The sequence below is a fragment of the Erythrolamprus reginae genome, chromosome 6 (genome assembly GCF_031021105.1).
Source record: "Erythrolamprus reginae isolate rEryReg1 chromosome 6, rEryReg1.hap1, whole genome shotgun sequence".
NCBI classification, from domain to species: Eukaryota; Metazoa; Chordata; class Lepidosauria; order Squamata; family Dipsadidae; genus Erythrolamprus; species Erythrolamprus reginae.
Genome location: NC_091955.1, coordinates 86,541,216 through 86,558,992, shown reverse-complemented (window position 1 = coordinate 86,558,992; position 17,777 = coordinate 86,541,216).

The following is a 17,777-nucleotide window of genomic DNA, read 5'->3' as shown; positions in this document are numbered from 1 at the left end:
ACAGTGACTAGGTAGTTTTACATTGTTAAAGTTATATAATTCTTCGCTGTGCAATTTGGATATCTGACAAAATCAATATGGAAGCCAAATTCACTTAACAACCGTGTTACTAACTTAAAAAGTGCAGTGACTCAGTTAACAACCCTGGAGAAAAAAAGTCATACAAGATATCTTTAGAATAGTGTCAAATAGGGAAAAAGACCAGCTCCTCTTAGTTGTCCACTTTCCTTACATACATCTCTGATCACACCTAAAAAAAGGATCAATTGACGTTTCGTCCAAATTCCTGACTTCGAAAAAGGAAAATAGAAGTTGATGTGGCTTTGAAAAGAAAAGAAAAAACGCATGCATCTATTAGCTTCCATCTGTTTGATTTTAGAAACTCTCATTTAATTTATAAATTTAAATAGAAATTCAATGCGGTTTATGTTGACGGAAATGTCTGGGAGTTTAAGGGCACCAGATTAGGAAGTCTTGTTATATTCCAGTAGATCCATGTGAGTTACATGCCTAGCCACAATTCCCTGGATTTAAGTCATGTTCCACACTGCAAAACCTCATTCAGTCACAATCTATTGCTACAGCTGCCTCTCTGCAGATCTTTGTGAATGATTAAAAAATAGAGGGACCCTCAGTTCTTTCGCCCCCATTTTCCACCCACCCACCGCTAGCTAAGCCCATTAATTAAGCAATCAGCATGACTAATCAAAACCATTTATCAAAGATTATGACTGGGTCTTCCTAATTGGATTTTAATGGGCATTGCTCCTTGCAACAACAACAAAAAAAATTGTTCTCTATTGATAGCGTTATCTAGATCACCACACAACTGCTTGTGAGAACAAAGAATTTCAGACAATTTGCCTACAATCAAGCAGTTCCGGTGTTATCTCTCGCCCTGTCAACCTGCAATCTTAATTAAACATCGTTCTCATCCTATTGCTAGTTGGGCCACAGTTGCAGCTTCAGTAGCCTCTTCTGTTCTGGGATTTCTTACAGAAATTTAGCTACATTATTGTTCTGCTGTATGGCATTTAATCCTGCTGTTCTCCTCGGGTCCTTAGACCCAAAATGAAATTGTAAAAAATTATAATAAATTTTCCCTGCATATCTGAAACTTGAAATTACTTGACTTTGTCTCATTTGAGGGGGGTTTTCTAAGGGGTTTGGGTTTGGGGGGTTTTTTTGGTTGTTTAGTTTTTGCTGGGCAAAAATACTTATACAGTGATGCCTCATCTTACAAACGCCTCGTCATACAAACTTTTCGAGATACAAACCTGGGGTTTAAGATTTTTTTGCCTCTTCTTACAAACTATTTTCACCTTACAAACCCACCGTCACCGCTGGAATGCCCCGTCTCTGGACTTCCGTTGCCAGCGAAGCACCCGTTTTTCCCCTCCCAGCAAGGGGAGCCTCAGTGAAATCGCAGCATCGCAAAAACACAGAGGTCCGGAGGTGGGGTTTTGAGGACTTCGGTGTTTTTCCGATGCTGCGATTTCACTGATGCTCCCTTCGCTGGGAAACCCCACCTCTGGACTTCTGTTGCCGGCGAAGCGCTCGTTTTTGCGATGCTGGCAGTGCAAAAACGGGTGCTTCGTATGGCAAAAGGGATGAATTTTGGGCTTGCACGCATTAATCTCTTTTCCATTGATTCCTATGGGAAACATTGTTTTGTCTTACAAACTTTTCACCTTAAGAACCTCATCCAGGAACCAATTAAGTTTGTAAGACAAGGTATCACTGTACTTGTACTCTTCCTGGTCCTTTTAGACCCGGAGTAAAAAAAGGTTGGTTTTAATTCAATTCAATTTATTAGATTTGTATGCCGCCCCTCTCCGAAGACTACTGGAAGTGTTTTTTTGAATATTTTTTTCACTAGTATACTAATTTGAACATTTCTGAACATAATGAAATGAAAAATGAAATGAAAAAATTGATGCTTATTTGCTTATTTTGCTCAGAAAAGGACCTTCCCCACCCCCCACCAGGCTAATCTATATAAATTGAAAAAATTGCACACAGATGGTGGTGGGGCTTTTCTGAGCAAAATAAACAAATAAGCATCTCCAGGACCGCCTTCTGCCGCATGAATCCCAACGACCAGTTAGGTCCCACAGAGTTGGTCTTCTCCGGGTCCTGTCGACTAAATAATGCCGTCTGGCGGGACCCAGGGGAAGAGCCTTCTCTGTGGCGGCCCTGACCCTCTGGAACCAGCTCCCCCCGAGATCAGAATTGCCCCCACCCTCCTCGCCTTTCGTGAGCTCCTTAAAACCCACCTCTGTCGGCAGGCATGGGGGAATTGAGATATTCCTTTCCCCCCAGGCCTATACAATTTATGCATGGTATGTTTGTGTGTATGCTTGGTTTTAATAAAGGTTTTTAGTTATTTTAAATATTAGATTTGTTATACGCTGTTTTATTATTGTTGTTAGCCGCCTCGAGTCTACGGAGAGGGATGGCATACAAATCTAATAAATAAAATAAAATAAAATAATTTTTTAATTTCATTTTTCATTTCATTGTGTTCAGAAATGTTTAAATTAGTATACTAGTGAAACAGGTATCCAAAAAAACACTTCCAGTAGTTAAACCAACCTTTTTTTACTCCGGGTCTAAAAGGACCCGAGGACCAAAAGTATACAGTAAATGCGAGGAGAACAGCAGGGTTAACAGCCTCACTGTTCTGCAGATATGTAGATTTTCAATTCCCAGAATTCCATAACCAATTTCCCCATCCTGGAAAACTCTAGGAATTAATGTTCTTATAGCAGAAATAGAGAAGATTGGTGTGGCTCGTGGGCTATACCTCCATATCCGTAAATAAATACAGATAGTTCTCAACTTATGACCAACTCGCTTAGTGACTGTTTAAAGTTGCAACACATCTCCCGCTGCTATTTACAACTCGATTCTGAAGTTTGGTCAGCCAACCCCTCCGGACAGTCACAAGACCACAAGTCAGGTGTTCAACAACTGGCTGCCTTTATGGCCATTTGCAGCATTTGAGTCCCGGTGCCGCAGTGGTTAGAGTGTTGTACTGCAGGCTACTTCTGCTGCCTGCCGGCTGCCTGCAATTTTGCAGTTCACATCTCAACTGGTTCAAAATTGACTCAGCCTTCCATCCTTCCGAGGTGGGTAAAATGAGGAGCTAGATTGTTGGGGGCAATATGCTGACTCTGTAAACCGCTTAGGGCTGTAAAGCACTGTAAAGCGGACACATATCTGAGTGCTATTTCGCTATTGGTATCCTGCCATCACATGACTTGATTTTCATTGGTTTGGCCAAATAAAGGTATTTACTTCCTTGTTTTTGCAAAAGTGGTCCATATCAAACCGTTGTTCAGTTTGATGACTGTGGCGTTCACTTAACAACCATTGCAAAAAAGGTCACAAAAACAAATCGGTCACGTGGGTGACCCCATTTATTGATCATCACAACTTACAACCATGATGGGCAAGCTCCATTACAAGGGCTACTTGTATCAGTGTCATTTCCTATAGGTGGAGTTCTCAGCATAAAATTTCTCTAACGTCCCTGTAGAGCAGTGGTTCTCAACCTTTCTAAGGCGGCGACCCCTTAATACAGTTCCTTGTGTTGTGGTGACCCCAAACCATAAGTCCAGCGCCAATTCTCCCAACAGAGCTTTGAGCTGATTGGCTGGAAGGTCAGAGAGACATCCCCATTGTAAACACCTGATTGGTCGGATTGTAAAAATATGTTCCAAGATGCCAGAATAGAAGCTTTAGTTCCTAATGCCAGGGAAATTTGTCTTTTCCCAGGGTCTCAGGTGACCCCCGTGAAATGGTCATTTGACCCCCAAAGGGGTCCCGACCCCCAGGTTGAGAACAATTGATGTAGAGTGAAACTACAGCTCTACTTATTTGAAAGAGAGCAAATATATTATTTTTATTCAGCTGATTGATTTCCTAGCTACTGTAAAATGAAATATATGTTGATGCCAGAGCTGATACTTTTTTTACCCTGCGATTCTAAAACTTAACAAACTTGTGGGTTTTAACATTAATATACAGTGGTACCTCAACTTAAGAACTTAATTTGTTCCATGACCGGGTTCTTAAGTAGAAAAGTTTGTAAGAAGAAGCAATTTTTCCCATAGGAATCAATGTAAAAGCAAATAATGCGTGCAAATCCATTAGGAAAGAAATAAAAGCTTGAAATTTGGGTGGGAGGAGGAAGAAGAAGAAGAGGAGGAGGATAGTCGCTGCCGAAGGAAGAAAGTGAGGGGAATCAAAAAAATCCAAAACTTTAAGGTTTTAAAAAAAAAAAGAGGGACTCCGAGACAGCGAGGAGGAGCATGCGCCTCAGATACACCCAGCGCGAGGCTGCCTCCCATACACTGCGCCAGAGAGAGAAACCCAGGGAGAATGGCAGGAAACTGGCCGGGCCTTCATGCCGCTCTCAAATTTCGTGGGAAATTTTTCTGGGATCGGGTTCTTAAGTAGAAAATGGTTCTTAAGAAGAGGCAAAAAAATCTTGAACACCCGGGCCTTATCTAGAAAAGTTCTTAAGTAGAGACGTTCTTAGGTAGAGGTACCACTGTATCTGCCGTTCCTCAAACAGCCTTAAGTTTTGCAACTGTTTGGCTTGGCTGGACACATTTACGCGGTTTCTCTCTTGCAAGCCCCGTTCGCCAGCCTCTACCCCGTAGTGGTTCACCGATCTCGTAGATTCTCATTACACACTTGCATGCACAACCACATCTGCCTGTAAAAGCTCCGCATACAGATGGCCGGACACTCCGAGACCCCATAAAAAAAGCCCCTTCCACAAACAGGGTGCTAAAGAGCAGGAGACAGGCAGAAGAGGGAGAAAGGGTTGGAAGATTTATCTCAGACAGCTATTAACACGGAATATATTAATCCATTGTAGCCTCCTCCTCCCAGGGCCCAGCAACCTCTGTAGCCAACTGTGGGGCATGATAATAATTAGAATCTGCTTAGCCAGCAAAGGCAGAGATAGCTTAAAAGTGCAAGTATCTGTCTTCCCATCCTCACACACACACACAAGCGCTCCAAAGATCCTTTTCACCCTGAACTTTTCTGCTGGCTTGCAGGAATGTGTCTTGTCCTTTCTCGAACAGTTACCAGGTTGACTCGTTCGGCAGAGATTTCCTGCTGCCGTGTATCTATTGCTCCTAATGATTTTATGGGCCTGTGCTAGATATTAGTAGCCATGGGGGATATTCACTCTGCTCCCCCCCCCCCTCGTCCCCTCCTGCGCTTAAAAGAAGCTCCATGCGCTGCAAAACTTGCTTCTTTGGAATGACCCTACAAACGCTGAGCCAGAAGCAGAGATTCAGCTGTTTGTTGATTGATTGATTGATTGATTGATTGATTGATTGATTGTTAGAGTTGAAAGGGGCCATGAAGACCATCAAGTTCAATCCCCTGCCCAAGCAGCAACCCTATAGTACACCAGTCAAGTGGCAGTTCAATCTTCTCTTAAAAATGTCCAGAGTGTTGGAGTTCACAACGTCCGCTGGTAGGTTGTTCCATTGGTTGATCGCTCTGACCATCAGGAAGTTCCTCCTTATCTCCATGTTGAATCTCTCTTTGGTCATCTTCCTGCCGTTGTTCCTCGTCCGGCTCCCTAGTGCCCTGAAGAATAAAGTGATCCCCTCGTCTCTGTGACATCCCCTCGTATACTTGTAGACTGCTATCATGTCCGCTCTGGCCCTCCTTTTCTCTAGGCTATCCATGCCCAATTCCCCCAATCTCTCTTCGTAAATCTTGGTTTCCAGTCCCTTAATCATCTTGGTTGCTCTTTTTTGCATCTTCTTCAGGGTTTCAATGTCTCTTTTGAAGTGTGGTGACCAGAACTGAATACAGTACTCCAGGTGTGATCGGACCAGGGCGTAGTAGAGTGGTATTAAGACTTCCCTGGTCTTGGAGTGTATTCCCCTGCTGATGCAGCTTAGGATTGTGTTGGCTTTTTTAGCTGCTGCTGCTGTACAACATTTCAGCGTTGGAAAAAAGTGACACATGCCCGTTTTTTGCCCTTATGATTGCCATTTGATCGGCATTCCCCTGTGGTCGGTCCCGTGAACAAAATTCAGATTATTGGCAATTGACTCGTATTTATGATGGTTACAAGTGTCCTGGGATCATGTAATCCTGTTTGGCAACAAGGAAAGTCTATGGGGAAGCGAGATTCACTTAACAACCGTTGATTCCCTTAATAGCATTTGCAAGAAAAGTAATAAAATGGATCAGAATTCATTTACCGAATGTCTCACTTAGTGACAGAAATTTCAGACTCAATCGTGGTTGTCAGTTGAGGACTACTTGCATACGGTACCATAGTGCTTTGTAGCACTCGCTGTGGACATTTTACAATATGAGTATTTATTTAGTTATTGGATTTATTTATCTATCTATCTATCTGTCTATCTATCTATCTATCTATCTATCTATCTATCTATCTATCTATCTACCTATCTATTTATTAGATTTGTATGCCGCCCCTCTCCGTAGACTCGGGGTGGCTCACAGCAATAATAAACAATATATAACAAATCTAATAATTTAAAAGAAACACTAAAAACCCCATTATTAAAAGCAAACATACACACAAGCATACCATACATAAACTGTATAGGCCCGGGGGAGATTTTTCAATTCCCCCATGCCTGACAGCAAAGGTGGGTTTTAAGGAGTTTACGAAAGGTGAGGAGGGGGGGGGCAGTTCTAATCTCTGGGGGGAGCTGGTTCCAGAGGGTCGGGGCCGCCACAGAGAAGGCTCTTCCCTTGGGTCATTGTTTATTTGACGGGATCCGGAGAAGGCCAACTCTATGGGACCTAATTGGTCGCTGGGATTCGTGCGGCAGAAGGCAGTCCTGGAGATTTATATGCCGCCCCTCTCCAATAGGCAAATTTCCCTATTGCCCCCAACAATCTGGGTCTTTGTATTACCAACTTCAGAAGGATAGAAGAATGTAGTCAGGATCGAACACCAGGTTCTGGACAGAGATTGCTTGCAATACTGCAGTTTAATTAACTATACCACTAGGGCTCATAACAATTACACTGTCAGTCCGAAGCCATCGTTTTGAGTTGGAGACTTTGGCCTGCCACAAGTAGAATAGTACTGTGGGAATTGGAGAGGGGAAAATACTAGCCACAATTCTTTCCAGAAGTTTCAAGGTCATCCTTTGTTCAGCACCAGCCGGAAGTACAGTGGATGTTGAGAGAACCGGAGTGGTCCATATCATGAACTTGTGGGTGTGAGGACAAGGGATGAACCTTAACCTGGGTGGAGAACTGTAGGAAAAGTTAGTTTTGGGTTGCCTACAGTTCACAGCCAACATGACTCTGTTAATAAATTGGAACCTGGAAGAAGGCCAAGGTTTGGACTCTGATTTATTTGGAATGCTGATTGGAATGCTGACATTTTCCCATCATGCCATACTCATTTGTTGTGCCAATGTGTTTTGGGGAGCTGCACAATGTCTCGTCACGCATTCAAGCTCAAGCTCACCCATTCAGGCTGACAATGAGGAAAGTGATGTTTCTTTATTTCTTACCATAAACAAACTGCACTCTTGAATGAGCACAATTGGGTGAGATGGGTTGGCATAAAATCACCCAACCATCTTTCAAGCTAAGATGGGACTGGAATGATTGGCCCAAAACAATAAGTTATCTGTCAAGTTAAGGTGGGACTAGAATTCAACGTCTCCTGATGATTGGCCCAAAGACATTGAGCTATCTGTCACGTTAAGGTGGGACTAGAACTCACTGTCTCCTGCTGATTGGCCCAAAGACATGCAGCTTTCTTTCAAACTAAGGTGGGACTAGAATTCACCGTCTCCTGCTGATTGGCCCAAAGACATGCAGCTTTCTTTCAAACTAAGGTGGGACTAGAATTCACCGTCTCCTGCTGATTGGCCCAAAGACATGCAGCTTTCTTTCAAACTAAGGTGGGACTAGAATTCACCGTCTCCTGCTGATTGGCCCAAAGACATGCAGCTTTCTTTCAAACTAAGGTGGGACTAGAATTCACCGTCTCCTGCTGATTGGCCCAAAGACATGCAGCTATCTTTCAAACTAAGGTGGGACTAGAATTTACCGTCTCCTGGTGATTGGCCCAAAGACATTGAGTTATCTGTCAAGTTAAGATGGGACCAGAATTCACCGTCTCCTGCTGATTGGTCCAAAGACATGCAGCTTTCTTTCAAACTAAGGTGGGACTAGAATTCACCCGTCTTCTGCTGATTGGTCCAAAGACATGCAGCTCAGAGATGGATTCCTACCGGTTTGGACTGGTTCTATGGAACCAGTAGTATCTTGGCGGCCTGGGTCACTGGAACTGGCAGCAAACCCAGGACTGCCACACCCCCAAACTGGCTCTCTTGGTGCCACCATGGGTGTCACCATCTTCCTTTTTAGCACTGCGTTTTTTAGCACTGTCAATGCGCACGGCCAAGGCACACCACAGGCAGAATGCATCAAGGAGTGAACAAAACCAGAACCCACCCCTGATCCTGCTACTTTCAAGTCTAAGATGGAACTAGAACTTGTCTCCTGGTAGTCCCTATTTAGAGCAGGTGCACACTGTCAGATTATGTATTACCAATCACAGCCCGCGTGAGCTACAAATAGATCTAATCCGGAGGCGACGGATAAAAGTTACAGAAAAGGCTTCAAAACGAAGTTACTTTTATTAATAGAAAACAATAAAATCAGTTATGCCTGATCACAGGCTGTTACTGCACGTCTACATAGCTAGAGAGTTAAAAACAAGATGGAGATTCTCTCCTTCATCAGGAGGAGAGGAAGTGATGCTGGCTATCTAGACAGGATTTACATCACAGTGGGCGGAGCTAAATTAACATACAGAGAGTTAACTATTTTATTACTGAATGTCTCTGCGGCTGGCAATACACAGCGTGACACACACTCTGTTTTTAATGTCTTGGATATGACTGGGTGCTCATTTGTTTATATAAATATATTCCTCAGCTTGCCATCCACAGACCAACAACAACCTTCTTCCTGAAAGATATCCCACATTCCGAGTAAGATCGGCCTGTCTGTTCAATTCACACAACTGTAGACTAAGTCCCCTCCTGTGAGTCAACAAAGGTACCAAAATGCTTCCGCTTTGTAAGAATGTCGTAAGACATCTTGTACTCTCAATGCAGGGTTAACTAATCAGGCTAACCTTCCAAGAAAATTATCTTTCCTGGATCTGGAGTTGAGAGGGATTATCTAAATAAATACCAAAAGAACAAGGTTTCCAGTTGAGAAACTCAGATAAGTATGTCAGTCCCTGGAGGATCTATTCTCCAGGGAGAACAATTGTGTAGTAGGGCTTTGGGGTGAAAGAGATCTTGTAATCTTGCATTGCATCAGTGAGCTCGAATTTCAGGTGCTGAAATATGTGTTAAGAAAACAAAATAATAGTTAAGACATTTCAACCGGTTTATGAATCCGACGTGGATTTCAGCAGGTTCTGACCGGACCTGGAGAACTGGTAGCAGAAATATTGAGTAGTTTGGAGAACCGGTAAATGGTCCTATCCCCATCTATTCTCTGCCTCCTGAGTCCCAGCTGATTGGGAGGAAATGGGGATTTTGCAGTATAACCCCTCCCCTGGAGAGGAGAGGGAATGGGGATTTTGCAGTATCCTTCCCCTGCCACGCCCACCAAACCAGAGTGGGTCTTCTCTGGATCCCGTCAACTAAACAATGCCGCTTGGCGGGACCCAGGGGAAGAGCCTTCTCTGTGGCGGCCCCGGCCCTCTGGAACCAACTCCCCCCAGAGATTAGAATTGCCCCCACCCTCCTTGCCTTTCGTAAGCTACTTAAAACCCACCTCTGCCGCCAGGCATGGGGGAATTAAGATTTCCTTTCCCCCCTAGGCCTTTACAATTTTATGCATGGTATGTTTGTATGTATGTTTGGTTTTTTATATTAAGGGGTTTTTAATCGTTTTTAGTATTGGATTATTATTGTACGCTGTTTTTATGATTGCTGTTAGCCGCCCCGAGTCTTCAGAGAGGGGCAGCATATAAATCCAATAAATAAATAAATAAATAAATAAATAAAGCCACACCCACCAAGCCAAACCCACAGAACCGGTAGTAAATTGTAAATTCCAGACATGGAGAAAGATGTTAACTCCATAGACTCTTAGCAGTGTTATTCACCTAGTTGTAAAACCCACTTGGTCTTCTGTTCTAGGGTTTTGCAAAGCCATTTACTTCCTGTTATTACTTACACAGAACTCCAATTTATTGGCTGGATACACCCTGTGCTTTAAGCCATGCTTTGTTTTAACCTTGGTTTCTGGCATAAATCACCATGGTTGACTTCCCATATTAAATAAAGCCAACAAGTATGGTTTACAACTTTATGGCTGGATTCCCGCACAGTGCAAAACTGGCATGGATGGGAGCCGGTCTTAATAATTGTAAAAAAAAATACCCCTCCCAAAGGGCTTTAGAAAGGGAAAGAAATACAACATAAAAGAATATAAATGAAGTATAATATATTATTGTAGCAATTAACAGTTGTAATTCTATATAGACTAATGTAGATGTTAGTCGTTTAGTCTAGATATTTACATGGTGAAACGTAAACATTTAGGAAACATACGTAATTCATGTATACAACTACAGTGATACCTCTACCTAAGAACGCCTCTACTTACGAACTTTTCTAGATAAGAACCGGGTGTTCAAGATTTTTTGGCCTCTTCTCAAGAACCATTTTCCACTTACAAACCTGAGCCTCTGAAACTTTAACTGGAAAAGACAGAGAGAAGCCTCTGTGGGGCCTCTCTAGGAATCTCCTGGGAGGAAAGAGGGCTGGAAAAGATGGGGAGAAGCCTCCGTGGGGCCTCTCTAGGAATATCCTGGGAGGAAACGGCCTTCACCCCTCCCTGTGGTTTCCCCAATCGCACGCATTATTTGCTCTTACATTGATTCCCATAGGAGAAATTGCTTCTTCTTACAAACTTTTCTAATTAAGAACCTGGTCACGGAACGAATTATGTTCGTAAGTAGAAGTACCACTGTACTTTTTCTAGTAATATATTGTATTTGGAATAATTGAGTTTAATATTTCTTCATACTTCTCCATCCAGAATCTACATTGATTGGTCACCTGCTCAATCATAGGTCATCAATCCATTGAGTGAATGGGGCAGCCATACATTTACCTTTCTAATGTGGTAATATCGGTTCATTTAGCCTTAGCAAGGGCAGGGAAAATCCATTTACATTGTCCAGTTGTTAAATTCCATGTGGTTCATTGGAATTCCAGATTCCATGTAGTTAGTTCAAGGCAGCAGGGAAATCTACTTACCTTCCCTACTGGTTCGTAGGTGTATGCTTTTTCACCCTCTATGCATGCCCAGAAGACTGTGCAAGTACAGAGGGTTAAAAAAGAGAGAAAATGGTGACATCTGGACAGGTATAGTTATAGTTATAGTTTATTAGATTTGTATGCCGCCCCTCTCCGAAGACTCAGGGCGGCTCACAACATAATAGTGATACAATACATTACAAATCTAATAGTAAAAGTTAAATCAGTTTGAAAACATTAATACATATTAAAATCCCTAACTATACAATCATACACATTCAACCTAATCCATCATACAGTGAGGCCGAAAACATAATAAAAAGGGGGAGAAGGTGGTAATTATCCCCACGCCTGGCGACAAAGGTGGGTCTTTCGAATTTTACGGAAGGCGAGGAGGGTGGGGGCTATTCGAATCTCTAGAGGGAGTTGATTCCAGAGGGCCGGGGCCGCCACAGAGAAGGCTCTTCCCCTAGGTCCCACCAGCCGACATTGTTTGGTCAATGGGACCTGGAGAAGGCCAACTCTGTGGGACCTAACTGGTCGCTGGGATTCGTGCAGCAGAAGGCGGTCCCGGAGATATTCTGATCCGATGCCATGTAGGGCTTTATAGGTCATAACCAACACTTTGAATTGTAACCGGAAACTGATCGGCAGCCAATGTAGGCCGTGGAGTTTTGGCGAAATGTGGGCAGATCTTGGAAACCCCCACGATGGCACTCGTGGCCGCGTTTTGCACGATCTGAAGTTTCCGAACACTTTTCAAAGGAAGCCCCATGAAGAGAGTGTAGAGGTAGGCGGAGCCTTGCGCAGTCACCACTACCAGTACACCTGAACCAGGCTGAACCGGTAGGAGTGATGGACTCCTGCAGGTAAGGTCAGGTACGCAGAACCGGTAGAAAAAAAATGATTTTTTTTCCCCTTCTGGGCTCCGGATATGTTTTTCCTATCAGAGTAAATGAGGTTGAATGTGTATAATTTTTGAAGAGCTCTCTCTCTCTCTCTCTGTGTGTGTGTATACATACACATACAGTTTATATAATAGATAATGTATATTTTTGTGTGCCTGTGTGTAATATGTATGTACACATATGGCATATATACATAGAATTAAGTAGTATATTATGTATTTTCAGTAATAGTAAATAAATAAATAAATAACCCTCACCTAAACCCTTGACATGAGTGACATCAAGTTGACCACCTTTTAAGCCAGTCACATGCCATTTAAGCCAACCCCCCTGGTCACATGATCATCAAGCCACTCCCACCTGGTCACATGGCAAGCCACACCCCCAAATAAGCCACGCCCCACAGTGTGGTGGTAAAAAAATTGCAGCTCTTCACTCACTGGTAGCATTTCCCCCCTGGTTCAAGGGAATATCATCCCCTGAAAATGTTCGTTTTTACCACTACTTTCTCTCATGCCTGTTACGTATAGGACATTGTAAAAAACACACATTATAAACAATCATTATCTTTATTAGATCTCCAATAAAATTCTTTCTTAGGCAATCCTTTTAATGCAAATGTATCGGTATACCATAAAGAACCAATTGTATAACTTTGATTCTCAGGTTATTTTTTTCAATCTAACCCAAGGATTGCAAAACATAATTTTAATAGTTTAATTATTTCTTGGAAGCAAAAAAAAACCACAAGCCAGAACAAGCTAGCTAGTATGCTCCTGGCTGACTATTGGCAATTGTTAGCAGAAAACAAGTCACTGAGCATGTTCTCCATGCTTAGCAAGCAAGAACGAGACATGTGCAGGAGGGTGGTAGCTGTCCGTGATGTCACTGAGGAGCAGTTTTCCATAACTTGTCCTACTTTACTGTAGCCAAAATCCATGTGGGATAGACTTTGGAAGAAGTTTTGGGTTTGGTCTTGGTCTTGGTCTTGGTCTTGGTCTTGGTCTTGGTCTTCTTCTTCTTCTTCTTCTTCTTCTTCTTCTCCTTCTCCTCCTTCTCCTCCTCCTCCTCTTCCTATTCCTCCTCTTCTTCCTCTTGTCCTTCTTCTCTTTCTCTTCCTCTTCCTCTTCTTCCTCCTCCTCCTCCTCCTCCTCCTCTCCTCTTCCTTCTCCTCCACCTCCTCATCTTCTTCCCGTTCTCTTTCTCTTCCTCCTCCTCCTCTTCTTCTTCCTCCTCCTCCTCTTCTTCTTCTCCTCTTCCTTCTCCTCCACCTCCTCATCTTCTTCCCCTTCTCTTTCTCTTCCTCCTCCTCCACTTCTTCCTCCCCCTCATCTTCCTCTTCCCCTTCTCTTCCTCTTCCTCCTCCTCCTCTTCTTCTTCCTCCTACTCTTCTTCTCCTCCTCTTCCTTCTCCTCCACCTCCCCATCTTCTTCCCCTTCTCTTTCTCTTCCTCCTCCTCTACTTCTTCTTCTTCCTCCTCCTCCTCGTCTTCTTCTCCTCTTCCTTCTCCTCCACCTCCTCATCTTCTTCCCCTTCTCTTTCCCTTCCTCCTCCTCCTCTTCTTCTTCCTCCTCCTCCTCTTCTTCTCCTCTTCCTTCTCCTCCACCTCCTCATCTTCTTCCCCTTCTCTTTCCCTTCCTCCTCCTCCTCTTCTTCTTCCTCCTCCTCCTCTTCTTCTCCTCTTCCTTCTCCTCCACCTCCTCATCTTCTTCTCCTTCTCTTTCTCTTCCTCCTCCTCCTCTTCTTCCTCCCCCTCATCTTCTTCCTCTTCCCCTTCTTTTTCTCCTCCTCCCTCACCACTTCCTGAATTCTCTCCAATCTTCAGCATTTTGCCTGAATGGGGTTTCACAGGGCAGAGGAAAAAAATGATGTAATCTATAATAATCAACCAAGAGATGAAACTCTTTTTAAGGACAATCAGTCCCTTTTGCCAACTCAGTATACAAAGGTGAATAATTAAAATGAAAACAAATATAAAATAAAACCATTTTTTTAGCCGCTTCCATCTGCAGCCTTTGGAAAAATAACAGATGAGTGAGAAACCGCTATCTTATCTTTTTACGTGGAAGGAAGTAAAGTTTTCTGCTGTGAGGATGATTGCAGGAATCACAAAGTCCTCGATTCTAAACACTGAGCCAATTTGCTGAAAAAGGAGATAAGGTTGGTGTTCTTCTCGGGCTCTCTGGTAGACTCCTCCCAAAAATTCACAGGTACAAATTTCAGACACACACACGTTTGAAAATTCAAAACAATGTTCTTTATAATGAAAAGTCACTTAAACCAAGCCCTCTTTTGGTATAGCAAAGAGCTCTGGTCTCCAAACAAGCTGGTAATTTGTACAAGTCCCTTATCAGTTCTGTGATACTTAGCTTGCAGCTGTGAGGCAATTCACAGTCCTTCTTCTTTCACAAAGTGAAACACACTTTGCTCTGGTTTAGTTTCAAAGCGGGGAAAAATCAGCACACAAAAGGTCAAAGTCAGCAAAGCAGGCACGAAACACAATGATCAGATAATCCTCCACAATGGCCAAACTCACAGGCTGCTATTTATAGCAGCCTCACTAATTACCACAGCCCCACCCAACCACAGGTGGCCTCATTTTCTTTGATAATAATCTCTCAGTTGTTGTTGCCTATGCATCGCTCTCCACATGCGTGGCTGTATCATTAACTCTTGTTCTGAATCCAAGGAGGAGCTAGACAATTGATCTCCTTCTGAGCTGTCTGCCACACTCTCCTCCTCCCTGTCACTCATGTCTTCTTAGTGAGAGGAGCCTTCATCAGCAGATTCCACTGGGGGCAAAACAGGCCTGCAGCAGGTGGATGTCTCCCCCACATCCACAGTCCTTGGGGCAGGAGCTGGGCCAGAGCTAACCACAACAGTTGGGGTTTTTGTTTTTTGCCTTGGGAATGTTTCATTCCCTGGATAGGATTTCCCAAGTTTAAGGTTTCCCTGTGGGATATTTTAAAGAAAAGTAGAAAAAGGGTATATGCACAAGCAAATATAGCAACATTACTGGCTTTGCATTTTCCTTCCATTGCAGGATTTCCATAAATAATGCTGGATGTGTTTTGCAAAAATAATTCTGATCCTGTAAAAGCGCAGAAGTGGTACTTGGAATGCGGTCAGAAAAAATGGTTTGAAGATTTACAGTTTTGGTGCTGTCAGAAGCTTTATTCTCATCTCTGTGAGTGATGGAAACCAGGCTAAACAATCTGAATTATGCAAACTAGAGGAACAGCAGAAGCCTTCCCTGGACCCAGCAGTACTTAACAACTATCGTCCAGTCTCCAACCTTCCCTTCATGGGGAAGGTTGTCGAGAAGGTGGTGGCACTCCAGCTCCAGCGGTCCTTGGAAGAAGCCGATTATCTAGGTCCCCGGCAGTCGGGCTTCAGGCCCGGTTACAGCACGGAAACCGCTTTGGTCGCGTTGATGGATGATCTCTGGCGGGCCCGGGACAGGGGTTTATCCTCTGTCCTGGTGCTCCTCGACCTCTCAGCGGCTTTCGATACCATCGACCATGGTATCCTTCTGCACCGGTTGGAGGGGTTGGGGGTGGGAGGCACTGTGCTTCAGTGGTTCTCCTCCTACCTCTCTGGCCGGTCGCAGTCGGTGTTAGTGGGGGGTCAGAGGTCGACTCCGAGGTCTCTCCCTTGTGGGGTGCCTCAGGGGTCGGTCCTCTCCCCCTTGCTATTTAACATCTACATGAAACCGCTGGGTGAGATCATCCAAGGACATGGGGTGAGGTATCATCAATATGCCGATGATACCCAGCTTTACATCTCCACCCCATGCCCAGTCAACGAAGCGGCGGAAGTGATGTGCCGGTGCCTGGAGGCTGTTGGGGCCTGGATGGGTGTCAACAGACTCAAACTCAACCCGGATAAGACGGAGTGGCTGTGGGTTTTGCCTCCCAAGGACAATCCCATCTGTCCGTCCATTACCCTGGGGGGGGAATCATTGACCCCCTCAGAGAGGGTCCGCAACTTGGGCGTCCTCCTCGATCCACAGCTGACATTAGAGAACCATCTTTCGGCTGTGGCGAGGGGGGCGTTTGCCCAGGTTCGCCTGGTGCACCAGTTGCGGCCCTATCTGGACCGGGACTCATTGCTCACAGTCACTCATGCCCTCATCACCTCGAGGTTCGACTACTGTAATGCTCTCTACATGGGGCTACCTTTGAAAAGTGTTCGGAAACTTCAGATCGTGCAGAATGCAGCTGCGAGAGCAGTCATGGGCTTACCCAGGTATGCCCATGTTTCACCATCACTCCGCAGTCTGCATTGGTTGCCGATCAGTTTCCGGTCACAATTCAAAGTGTTGGTTATGACCTTTAAAGCCCTTCATGGCACTGGACCAGAATATCTCCGAGACCGCCTTCTGCCGCACGAATCCCAGCGACCGATTAGGTCCCACAGAGTGGGCCTCCTCCGGGTCCCGTCAACTAAACAATGCCGGTTGGCGGGCCCCAGGGGGAGAGCCTTCTCTGTGGCGGCACCGGCCCTCTGGAACCAACTCCCCCCGGAGATCAGAACTGCCCCTACTCTTCCTGCCTTCCGTAAACTCCTTAAAACCCACCTTTGCCGTCGGGCATGGGGAAACTAAACATCTCCCCCTGGGCACGTTGAAGTTATATATGGTATGCCTGTATGTGTGTATGTTAGTATTGGGGATTTTCTTAAACTTATAATATTTTAATTAATTGGATTGTATTGGATTGTTTTTCACTTGTTGTGAGCCGCCCCGAGTCTTCGGAGAGGGGCGGCATACAAATCCAAATAATAAATAAATAAATAAATAAATAAATAAATATAGGCAGTCCTCAACTTACGGCCGCAATTGAGCCCAAACTTTATGTTGCTAAGTGAGACATATCCCATTGTGCCACTTTTCTTGCCACAGTTATTAAGCCATCCCTGCAGTTGTTAAGTTAGTAACACGGGAGTTTAATTGAATTTGCCTTCCCCGTTGACTTTGCTTGTCAGAAGGTCATAAGAGGCGATCGCCATGACCATGTGTTCTGTCTGGGTCACTCCGGAAGCTATGACCAACCCAACAAGATAAGCCAGACACACCGGTTGAATCCAAACAGTTTTATAATAGTAAAGAGAAAAGAAGCCAACAGAAAATGTCCTTACAGATCAGGAAAACAGTGGAACTCCAAATAGATACACGAAGGCAATTGTTCATACAGAAACACAGGACCCTTAATGCCAGACGAGGCTGTTGTTAACAGACACAAACCTCCCACTGGTCTTCAAGGCTGCTGGGCCACGAGCCAGGAACAAAAACGCTGAGAGAAAATGCAGAGAACTCCAACTCCCCTTTGATAACACTCCACGCTGCCGGAATGGTTCTCATGCCTTATAAACCCTTCCCTGCTAATGAGGACCACACCCAACCCCCTGGTGTTTCTCATTCAACGCTGATAATATCTACGCAGCTGATTTCTCCTTTGAGCTATGCGTCTCTGTTGCATACTAATGATAGCTTGTGCGTCATCATCCAGGGACTCCAATGAATCACAGCTACTTGCTG